The following is an 11,774-nucleotide window of genomic DNA, read 5'->3' as shown; positions in this document are numbered from 1 at the left end:
CCCTAGAAAGCCTCCCCACTTTCCGAAAGGCTATTAAGACCCTCCTGTTCACATCTGTTTAGTTCACCTTTCTCCCTCCTTCCCAGCTTAGGTGGGATTCTGTGATTCTTCTTAGCGCCGGGACGCCTCTTCGCTGGGGCAGCTGTTTGCGCTTTACCAAACCTTAGAATAGAATAGAATAGAATCCATCGCCAATCTTTAGCCCACTCTGCTACCCCAGTTCAGACATGGCCATATGCAAATCAGTCTGACCCTGTGCCTCATGGGAACAGTCCTGCCCGAACTACCAAGCCATGTCTTCCCTGGACCGGAAACAAGCTTCTTAGGACCGGTTTTTGGCATTTCAGCTGTCTTCAGCCAGGCTTGCTTGAATCGTGACCAGATAACTGAGAATGGCACTTTGTGCTTTTAGGTTCTATAATTGTTTAACTTAGAATAGTTATATGTTACATATATGGAAAGGCCTGGCTGAAACATGTCGACCACATAGGACGTGGGAGTTCATAATTCACTCCACTGCGTCCGACTACGTCGCTAGCGTGGGCCCAGATATTAAAGTTTTCTATATACCCTCGGGAACTGGGACCTACTGCATAGCTTTTTCACCTCAGTGACACATTCGGTGTCACTGAGGTGGGCCCGATGATGAAGCATGCCACCAACTAGGTTGGTGGGTGAGGGCTTAACAACCAAACCAAATGTTTTGCCATCATACGTACTGAGTCTCCCTATAAACACAACAAAGCTAGTCCTTTATTGATAAGTACATATTAACTTGGGGATCCGGACTGGCTTACCTAGTCCTCTCTCTCCCTTTTGATTTGCTGAAAATAAACCTCTTGCCAGAACTAAACCTTTCTTGGGGAAAATACAATGCTTTATGATGAAGTGGTGGCTAATGATCTTCAAAGAGAGTGGGACATAAAATCAAATACTAAATGTGGCTGCACTGGATAGCACAGCTGTCCCATGCAATAGTAGCTTATCGAGACCAGATATTTAATCAGCGTTCTGGGACGTGTAGTCCTGTACCAGGGTAGGGAGGGACGGAGGACCAGAGTCCGATATTTCCTATGCAGAGGGGTTAGTAGTAGGAGACAGAGAGACGGACCTTTTGTATAAAGTTTTAAGTGAAGGTTTTATTTGTCTATACGATTTGCTCCTGCGACTGGTAATCCTCTCTCTCGCAAAGGCAGCCGGGTCGAAGGCAGACTTCCTGACAGGATCCAGCTTGCTCTGGAGTCGGGTCTCAGCTCATCCCGCCGGTTCCGGTGTCGTAGTGAGAAAGGAGAGAGAGGGCGGTGTTAGGTCAGGGTATGGGACCCAGACTCCCAGTAAGGACCGGGAGTGAAGAAAACCAGTGCTTTAGTGAATTATCTACAGTCGGTGCAGGAGAGTGCTCGTGAGGAAGGGGCAAATGGTCCTGGGAAACGCCGTCTGCTGCTTCCTTGTTCCGGCCTTCTTTTGACGCTCCCGCGACACCTGTTATGGGAGGAGCTATGTCATTCGAGAGCTCCCACTTAAAGGGGCCGTGCATCTGGTCGTTCTCCTCCGTCCAACCTTGTTCAGTGGCTGCCCACTCTGGGTCGTAGAGATCAGGCGGCTGTTTAGAGGGAACGGAAGTAGGTGAAAGGGGGGTGGCGGACCACTAGTCCGATTCTGTGTTTGGTTCCTCCCCCGCCCTGTCACAAGTCCCAAGAACACAAGTGTACAAGTCCAAGAACACAAGTAAAAAGCCTGAACTGGATGAGCTGCTCAGGCATGGACATTTGAAACTTGAGAAATCTGAATTCAGCCACATCCTAATGGCTGTTACGAATGTACTTAGGGCGAGTGAACCACGTTCGGCACCTGAAAGACGAATAGTCATGCTCTCGGCTGGGACTGAAGCACCTTTTTGTTATGCACATTGTTACTCTCTCCTCCCCAACCCTACCATCAGTGTCACATAACTCTGAGAGAGGCAATAGACACGCAGTCCTGCAGCGCCCACTAGCTTTGCAGTTTGGTTCATTCATGGGACAGTTGTGCATACCCCTACACTGCATCAAAGGTGGAAGGGAATGTCAACCTCTTCTACTTATTCCAACTGAGCAATAAACTGCAGACTGCAAGGGCATTTGGTGAAAAGAACATCTGCTCACAATGCCATTCACATTGCCGGCTTTAGCACTGGTGGAGCCAGATGCGATAATCTTTTTTGGCACCTCTCTCACTAGACCTCCTGCTTCATGGATTCCCTCACTACCACCCTTTAACAGTGCCCCTCCTCTCTCCAAAAGCCTTCTCTCATATGCATTTTATTTGTTTTATAGCACTGCTCATACCATTCTAAGGTGTCAGAGCACCTTACATCACACACATTATACAGATAAAATAAACCATACGGCTGTAAACCACTCTATAGAAAATGTTGCATAAGGAAATGAGGACTACAGGTGCAGAAGTCACATGGCAGCCATACTAGTAGGCAGTACATTTAAAGAGTGTATGGAGGAGTACAAATGCAGGCTTTAATATGTACCACATTGGTTGTGATCTGTTTTACTAATAAAAATGTATCATTACCCAAACCAACCCCTTCTTTGCAACATTAGAAGAATGAAAGAATTGGGAAAAACAGAACATTCTAACCTATACCCTACAGTGCTCATGCAGCTCTTTGAGGACAGTTTATAGTTCACTGTGCTATATTTTGATTGTTAAACTATGAAATACAAGTGAGAAAAGGATGTCTTTGCCAAACTATTAACTGACTTAGCTATCCAGATAAAACACAGTTCTCTCGTTTACATGGTACAGGTTCTTTGTCGCAGGCACATTAACCCTCTGCGCTACTTTATGATGAGCCAAAAGAAAACCAAGCCTGGGTGGAGTAATTCACTCAGCTTGCGGAGTTAATGGAATTCGGGAACTCCGCTCTCCACGTGTCACGCTAAAATCTGCCATCCTGAGCCCAGTGGAATTTATTTTCTGTTGGCGCGCATGAATCTTCTTTTGTAGCGTGCTGGCGAGCACTATGAGTCTTGTCAGCTGCTAACAAGTGCACATATTGACGGATATTGACGCCCGCTAGCACTGCTTCTGGCCGAGCGGGAGTCTTTTTCATGATTTAGGCGAACACGAGCGACCGATGCTGCACCTCGAGAAGACTTTCTAATTGAGTAGCAGCTAAGATGTTTTTGAGGTAATTTTCTACTCCGACGGACTATTCAAGTTGTTTATTAGTGTAGGAAACCTTCTTTTTTTTTTATTTTACGTGTTTTTCAACACGAAGAAAGTACCCCAGAAACTCCAACTTCCTGTTCCCATCTAGCAAGATCCCCCCAGTGCTTTGTCCAGCTCCTGGTCACTTCTCACATTGGTGTTCGGTTGTGGGATACAGTACTGTGTCAGTGCAGTGCCACACAGTGATCGATGTAACACTGAAATCTCAGTTAAATAATTTGACACCAGAGTTGACCTCTTTATTCAACGATTCTTAGTTTCTGATTATCTCTTTTTCTCCCTTTACTAGAGATTAAGGGCCATATTATCAAGAAAGGGTGATATATTATCGCCGCTTTTATCATCGGGAAACTGCCTCTAAAGCGGCGATAATGGGCTTGATAATACGCCCTTGTGAATTCCCATAGAAGCCCAGGTTAACACCAGAACTTGGGCTTCTATGGGAATTCACAAGGGCCTATTATCAAGCCCATTATCGCCGCTTTAGCGGCAATTTCCTGCCGATAAAAGCGGCGATAATGTATCGCCCTTTCTTGATCATATGGCCCCTAAGTTTCCCTAACTCCTTTTTTCTACAATAGAGATGGAGCTGCTCAACATTGATAACCTCAGCAGGACGTATCTAAAGAATCTCTGCAAGGAAAGGAACTCCATGCAGGAAAGAGAGCCCCAAAGCTGGATCTTCAGATATCCCTCCATGCCTATGAGGAGGTCTGCAGTCTGACTTTGAAAAGCCAGATGTTCAGAATCCTGGGGAGAAAGGAATGTATTCAGAGGCGAATGAGGAGGGCCCTTAGCTACAGCTCCCAGAGGAAGGGATCCAATTGCCTACGGGAATGGAGCCCATTTTCAGGACAGAGAGCAGTGTGTCTTCCATCGACTGTCCCTGGAGGTGCTGGAGGACAAGAAGACAGAGAGGGAGCTCATAATACATCTGGTTGAGGTGAAACTGGAAGGAGAGGAGAGAAAGGCTGATGCTGTGAAGGCCATGGCAAGTAAGAATGCTGAGAGGGCATTGGCTTAAGAAAACGTACTGCTAGAGCATGAGAGGAGCATGAAGGAACTGGTGCTCGAAGCTCGGCCAGTCTCAAAGCCCAGCAACAATGGTGGCAGCAATACCCCAGTGTCCATGGAGAAAGGAGAGATTACATTCCCAAAGATCTGGTGCCTAACCTTGTTGTTGAGGAAGACAAAGATAAATAGTTTCAGGCCCAAGTAGTTGCTCTGGAGATAGAGAGGGTCCCTGAAGAGGATTGGGGGGCGCAGTCTCTGGAGGCACATTCTCAAAGAAGGAAGTGATAGCTTGTTAGCCCAAGGGAAAGATGAAAGGTGAGGTATCCCCTCATGAAGGACACTTTTACCAGGAAATATGAGCTTACCTCAGAAAAGTACAGGCAGAAGTTTAGAGACAGACAGAAGTTGCACCAACAGTCCTTGGTAGAATTTTTGGCCCAGTTTTGTAAGGCACTGGATGGTTGGATGAAGGACAGTGATTTCAGTGATTAAAAGAGGAAGTACAATTTGATTGCCAAGGAACCCATGTTCAGTATATGCTTTACAGAGCTGCACCAACAGCTAGTTGATAATAATCTCTCGGACCCTAGGGTGCTCGCTAAAGATGGAGGCCGCTGGCTCAGCACAAGAAGGTACAATGGCATTTTTGTAGGGGCAAGATGGCGTCCATGAGCTCTGATGTGTGAGCTGGCTGCACCCGGGCTCTCTGCACCTGCATTTGTTGGATAATGCCATGGATAATGCCATGGTGAAGGAGAAAAGAAGTTAAGGAGCAACAATAAGGAAAGGAAACGTGTTAAATTTGCAGAAGCGGGCTCTCTGCTTTTCAAGCTTTCCACATCTATACCTGATGGAGCCTAATACTTTGACAGAGAAGGAGGAGGGAGGAAAAAGCAGAGGACGCTGAAACAGCGCAAGGCGTTACGAATGGGAGACCGTATCAGCGGGGCTACGGCGAATTCAGAAAAGTTACTGGAGTGCACCTTGGTGTCGGCGTTGGAGGTTCCTTGCTACTGCGGCAGCTACACTCTACGGTGGCCAACGAGGGGAGGGCTACATGGTTGTGACAATGCCTCCCAAGACTGGTAAAAGGAGGGCTCGCCCTCTGATTGATCTGGCTGGGGATGGAGAAGGAGCTAGAGCGGTGAACAGCAGGAACTCGGCTAGCGCTAGTGTGGGTAGTTAAACTGTCAAAGTGGATACAGCTTTAGCAGGCGAGAAATTGGTCAAAGACATCATGGGTAAGTGCACTAGTCCTCTTTTATTCTCTGGGGCAAAGGAAAGGAAGAAAACTGTACACTCTCCTCAATCTGAGGTACCTCTGCAGGGGACAAGTGATATGAAGATCTCTGACTCTGAAGTGGGGCACTCTGCTGGGGATGAAGGCTCTGTTACTGTTCATACGAATATAGGCCATGTTGACCTGGGAGCAACAGTAACATTGTTATGCAGTGCAACTTCACTGATTGAAGATACCGCAAGGAGGGGTAGTCAGCTTATTAACACATGTAGCATTTCTATTCCCGAAAGTGGGCCAAGTGTAGATGCGTTGGAAACAGCTGAAACGTCAAACAATGAAAATTCAAGTACCGGCGTGAAGTAGTATTTACAAAGCACAAATACCTACACAGAGGAAATAGACTCTGGTGATTATTTTGTTTCCCTGTTTCATCATTCACTTTCTTCCAGTGACGACCTAGAATCAATTTTAAAGTCTCATGTGAAGACCGGTCGCACAGGGCCGGTGGCAGCCACCTCAGTAGCACACAGCCGGAGGATACAGGAGGGAATACACCTGATGACAGTCCACAGAGGATGTATGACGTTAGCACGCACACTTTTACCACGCATACCATTACCACGCATTTTTTACAACGCTATACCTTTACAACGCATAGTGCTTTGGGTGCTGGATAGTGAATAGTTTAATTTACTATTCCAACACCAGTCCCCGTGGACACTAGGGAAGGTTATTGGAAAGTAAATTAACCTATTCACTATCCATTCCCTATGTCAGATCGCCCCTAAGCGCTATGCGTTGTAATGGCATGTGTTGTAAAAGATGCGTGGTAATGGTAGTGCGTTGTAAAAAATGTGTGCTAAAGGTTGTATACCGTCCTGGATGTATGACGTTAGCATGCACACTTTTACCACGCATACCATTACCACGCATTTTTTACAACGCGATACCTTTACAACGCATAGTGCTTTGGGTGCTGGATAGTGAATAGTTTCATTTACTATTCCAACACCAGTCCTCGTGGACACTAGGGAAGGTTATTGGATAGTAAATTAACCTATTCACTATCCATTCCCTATGTCAGATTGCCCCAAAGCGCTATGCGTTGTAATGGCATGCGTTGTAAAAGATGCGTGGTAATGGTAGTGCGTTGTAAAAAATGCGTGCTAAAGGTTGTATACCGTCCTGGATGTATGACGTTAGCACGCACACTTTTACCACGCATACCATTACCACGCATTTTTTACAATGCTATACCTTTACAACGCATAGTGATTTGGGTGCTGTATAGTGAATAGTTTCATTTACTATTCCAACACCAGTCCCCGTGGACACTAGGGAAGGTTATTGGATAGTAAATTAACCTATTCACTATCCATTCCCTATGTCAGATTGCCCCAAAGCGCTATGCGTTGTAATGGCATGCGTTGTAAAAGATGCGTGGTAATGGTAGTGCGTTGTAAAAAATGCGTGCTAAAGGTTGTATACCGTCCTGGATGTATGACGTCAGCATGCACACTTTTACCACGCATACCATTACCACGCATTTTTTACAACGCGATACCTTTACAACGCATAGTGCTTTGGGTGCTGGATAGTGAATAGTTTAATTTACTATTCCAACACCAGTCCCCGTGGACACTAGGGAAGGTTATTGGATAGTAAATTAACCTATTCACTATCCATTCCCTATGTCAGATCGCCCCAAAGCGCTATGCGTTGTAATGGCATGCGTTGTAAAAGATGCGTGGTAATGGTAGTGCGTTGTAAAAAATGCGTGCTAAAGGTTGTATACCGACCCGGGAGATGTGGCTAAATCCTTACCTGTGCATGAGGCTTATACTTTATCGGTCACTGAGTCAGAAGTAGCAGTGGCCATTAGCCAGATGACATGTAATAAGGCTCCTGGACCAGATGGCGTCCCAGCTGACCTTTTTAAATCTGATGTCAAGACATGGTCTAAGGTTTTGTGCAATGTTTTTAATAAGGTTTGCAAATCAGGATTGCCGGGTACCTGGTTTGAATCAGTAATAGTACCTATTTTTAAAAAGGGAAATAGAGGGGACCCCAGTTGCTACTGCCCCATTTCCCTTATCGATTCCGCTGTTAAGGTGCTTGGTCGGGTGGTTTTAAGTAAGCTCACAGGGTGGCTGGCAGAAACTAATACCCTCTCAGGCCTACAATTTGGTTTTAGGAAAGGTCGGGGCACAATCGATTAAAGCCTCAACCTACAACTTTTAATAGGAAAGTACACAATCGCCAAAAAGAACACTCTATATTTAGCCTTTATGGACCTTTCCTCTGCCTTTGATCGAGTGAAAATTATGGGTGATGCTTCTTCACTTGGGCGTGGATAAAAATATTTTATTCTTCCTTGCTGACCTGCACAGGGACTTATCAGCTACCGTGAGATAGGAGAAAGGATCTTAGGGGTAATTGTAAGGGGAAGATTCGTATTGCCAATGGGCTCAGGCAGGTGCATTTTGGCCCCCCTGCTTTTCACCCTCTACATTAATGACTTAGGTCCAGTTTTATTCGAGGCGTGCAAGGATATACCGAGGGTAGGCAAACGACTAATTCCGGCATTGCTGTACGCAGATGATGCCGCTTTTTTTGCACGTACAGCGGTAGGGCTGCAAAGCCTTTTAAATTCTTTTTCTGCTTTCATGAAATCTATAGACCTCAGTGTCAACTTTTCAAAATAACACGTCATGATGGTTGGCACTAAAGTAAAAGGGGTTAAAACCATGCATTGCGAAGGGAATGTGCTGTCTAGGGTATCTACTTTTCCATACCTAGGCGTTATCTTTGACGACAAAGGCACATGGTCACCCCAAATATTAGCAAAACGAAATGTATTGGCCAGATCCACCTTAGCTGTTTTGGGTTTTGCCCGTAAACTGGGAGTTAAACCAATTCAAGCGCTGTTAAAGATATATGATGCAAAATGTATTTCCCTTGCAATGTACGGGGCAGACCTTTGGGGTTTTAAGAATGTGAAGGCTAGTCAAGTGGTGGAGGATACGTATTTGAAAAATATTTTATCAGTCCCTCAATCCACATCCGGCTACATTTCCCATCAGGAGTGTGGAGTTGGCTTTGTGGACAATCGAATAGCTATTGCCTCACTGCTCAAATAGATCTCTATTTGGCTAAACCCTGAACTAGAATTGAATCAGGAAATCCTTAGAGATTGTTTAGCACTTGATTTTGGGTGCCGTATCCCCTGGCTGAGTTATGTTTATAAGTTATCTGTTAAATTGGGACTATCAGAACTGTTTAACGCGCCTGAGAAGCTGGTGAAAGGAGACATCAAGTGGGTTAAGGAATCCTATAAGTTAGTGTCCTGTATGGCCAGAGAAGATAGAGAGCTGGTTAAACCAACTGTAAGGGCTCACCAATTGCTAAAAACATCATGTGCTATTGAGCCATACCTGAAAATCGTTAATAACTCAAATCACCGTTTTCTATTACTTAGATTCAGGTTGAACCAATTTCATTTCATTGTTGCTGGATCCCCGGGGTGGCGAAGGGAGGAAGAGTTGGGGATTTGCTCTTGCGATGGCTTTTCCACTAAAGATACAATGCACTTTATCTTTTTTTGTGAGCACTTTCTTCATATTTGTAAACATTTTATTATCCCTATTTTAAAAGATAGAGGTTTTATGCAAGTTAAACCAGCTCTCTATTAATTGCAGCTGCTCTCGAATGTATCGGAGATTTTTAATATTGCTAATTTCCTCACTGCGGCTGTAAGATTAAAGAAGAAAACTAGATGGGATTAGCGAATGTGATGAATTAGCCTAAATTAATTGATGCTGAGGATGTTTTTTAATGTTTGCTTGGTTTTAAAGGACGTTTTTAAATGAAATGATAATAGGTACTGTATGTATTTTTAGCTTGTATATCTTTGTGGTGCTTTTATGGCTTTTTGTTAATAATTTTGTCTTGACATAAAATGTTTAGTATACTTTTATGGTTTTTGATATGAACCAAATAAAGTATTTTGACTGGCTGACTGACTTGTTGGGGGGCGGAGATGTCACTTACGATAATTGCACTTCAAAGGCTCTGGTTCAGTTCACACACAAAGGATTTCACACTAGCCTATTGTGCCCGCACACAGACTAGGACCAGGGCAGGGAGGCAAGAAATTCCAGACATCTTTTAGAAACTCAAGAAACTTCTTCCACCTCGAAGTGGGCATCACATATATATATTGGACCTTCTGACCCACTCTTCAGATCACTTCTGGACATGTAGACACTACTAGGAAGAGGAACTGCTCAGCTGGGAAGTCTGCATAGTTGCCCCAGCCATGCTGTGCTGACCAAGGATTCTTCTGTTGCTCTAAGCTGATCTTCCAAATACAGACTACTTGAGTGGACCTAGGAAATCTCCATGGGTCAGTTGGCTGGTCCACTGTTCAAGCCACAGGGACATAACAGACTTTCTTGATAGCCACGCCACTCTACACATATCGACGCAGTGCAATAGAGCTTGCCACCAAAACCAGCCCAGTTCAATGCATCTCGTCTCCTGTGCCAATGCATCGCAGCACAAGTCCTTGCAGGCCCCAGCAGCTGCCTTAATGCAGACACAGCTTGACATTGACATCAGTCCAGCACAACGCATCCCGACCTCTGCTCCGGTGCATTCAAATCCAAGCCTTCTCAACGTGAGTGGCTTCCTCAATGATGACAAAAGACCTTGCATCGTAACCTCCTGTAGAATGCTTCTCTGGCCCACAGTCAGGACATTTTGCACACTGTGGCCATGCTATCCTTAGAATGAGAAAGGGTTCTTGCCTAGAGGAAGGACAGGGTCAGTCCACAGATACCCATTGATTGCATCCTCTGCAATGAGCTCCCACTGGCAAGAAAAGAGCCGGGATAGGTAGCCTCACAGGGCACCCCAAAAACACATGTTTCTGGGGTTCCTTTTCCTAAATGGAGGATACAGAGGGCCAGACGAAGAGTAGGAGGTGGATGCCATCCACAGTGGTATGACCTATAGATCAGGGGTTACCTGCCTTAAGAGAAGAGCACCCAAAGCTGACCCTGTTGAGGCCAGTAGAGGTTCCGCCTGAGCAGGACACCTGCCTCAGACAGACCATTACATGGCAGAGATAGTGTATGTCACCTTTGAAAGGGGTGGTGTGTCCCGCCTGGAAGTCTTTCACTGCCAGGTATCTCTTCAATCTTCACTGCTAGTGTGTGGTGCGGGGCTTCTATGCGTGTGCATATGCCTCTTGTGTAAAGGGTCAGAGAGCGAGCAGGGCAGCAGGTGAGGAGAAAGCAGCTTCCTGGCCACAGAAACTACAAGGGGATCGCTCTCAAGAAACTCATGGTTGCAAAGACCTCCCTCGAGTATTACAGCTAATTTTCGACTGCAGATATGGGGTTAAAGCACACTTGCCCAGCCTTGACCATGCTCACTAATGTTTTGGGCTGATTAAAACGTTACTGAATTTGAGCTTCAACTCGGGCACCTGCTTTATTTATCTGCTTCCTGTTGTGGTTTAATTTTTGTGACAGGAGCCTCGTGCCATACTTGTAACTATCTCTGACCCTGCTTCAAGGGGCAGAGCAGGGTCAAAGAATAGTTGTAAGTAGGAAAAGAGGCGCCGCTCAGGAAGCACTTACAGCGTTACAGCAGGTGCCCAAGTTGGAGTTAATTTCTTTGTAACCATTTTGTAAATGGTTGCAAAGAAATTAGCTTCAACTTGGGCACCTGCTGTAACCCTGCAAGTGCTTCCTGGAAAAAATGTGTCCCGCTCGTGGATTTGCATATTTTTCCGCAATTTCGTGAGATTCGCGGATCGCAAAATTGCTGAAAATCCGCAAATTCCGCGAGCGGAACGAATTTTCAGCCCATACTTAGTTACAGGATCTAGTTCTCAGTTCAATATTTCACCAATAGTTACTGGTTGTGCTCTTCATTTACTATTTGTCCTGCATTTACAATTGGTGATTTGTGATGGTTTTGACAGTGGCCCCATTGGCCCTATTGTGTGTAAATAGTCCCCTGTAAATACTGCCTAGTGCCAGTTGGCACAGTGTACATTGTGTGATTATGATCTAATGTGTTTATGGCAATACAAAGTCTATTTTTGATATAACCTTGTGTGGAGTTCCTTTTGTGGTGTGCCTAGTGTGTTGCTGCTTTGTGGGTGTTGCGCAAACGCTTTACACATTGCCTCCGGAATAAGCCTGACTGCTCCTGCCAAGCTACCAAGGGGGTGAGCGGGGTTATCTTTGATGTGTAACTCCCTTGCCCTGACTAGAGTGGT

The sequence above is a fragment of the Lissotriton vulgaris genome, unplaced genomic scaffold (assembly GCF_964263255.1).
Source record: "Lissotriton vulgaris unplaced genomic scaffold, aLisVul1.2 SCAFFOLD_545, whole genome shotgun sequence".
In the NCBI taxonomy this organism is placed as follows: domain Eukaryota; kingdom Metazoa; phylum Chordata; class Amphibia; order Caudata; family Salamandridae; genus Lissotriton; species Lissotriton vulgaris.
The sequence above is the reverse complement of the archived record's forward strand: the minus strand, read 5'-3'. Positions refer to the sequence as shown.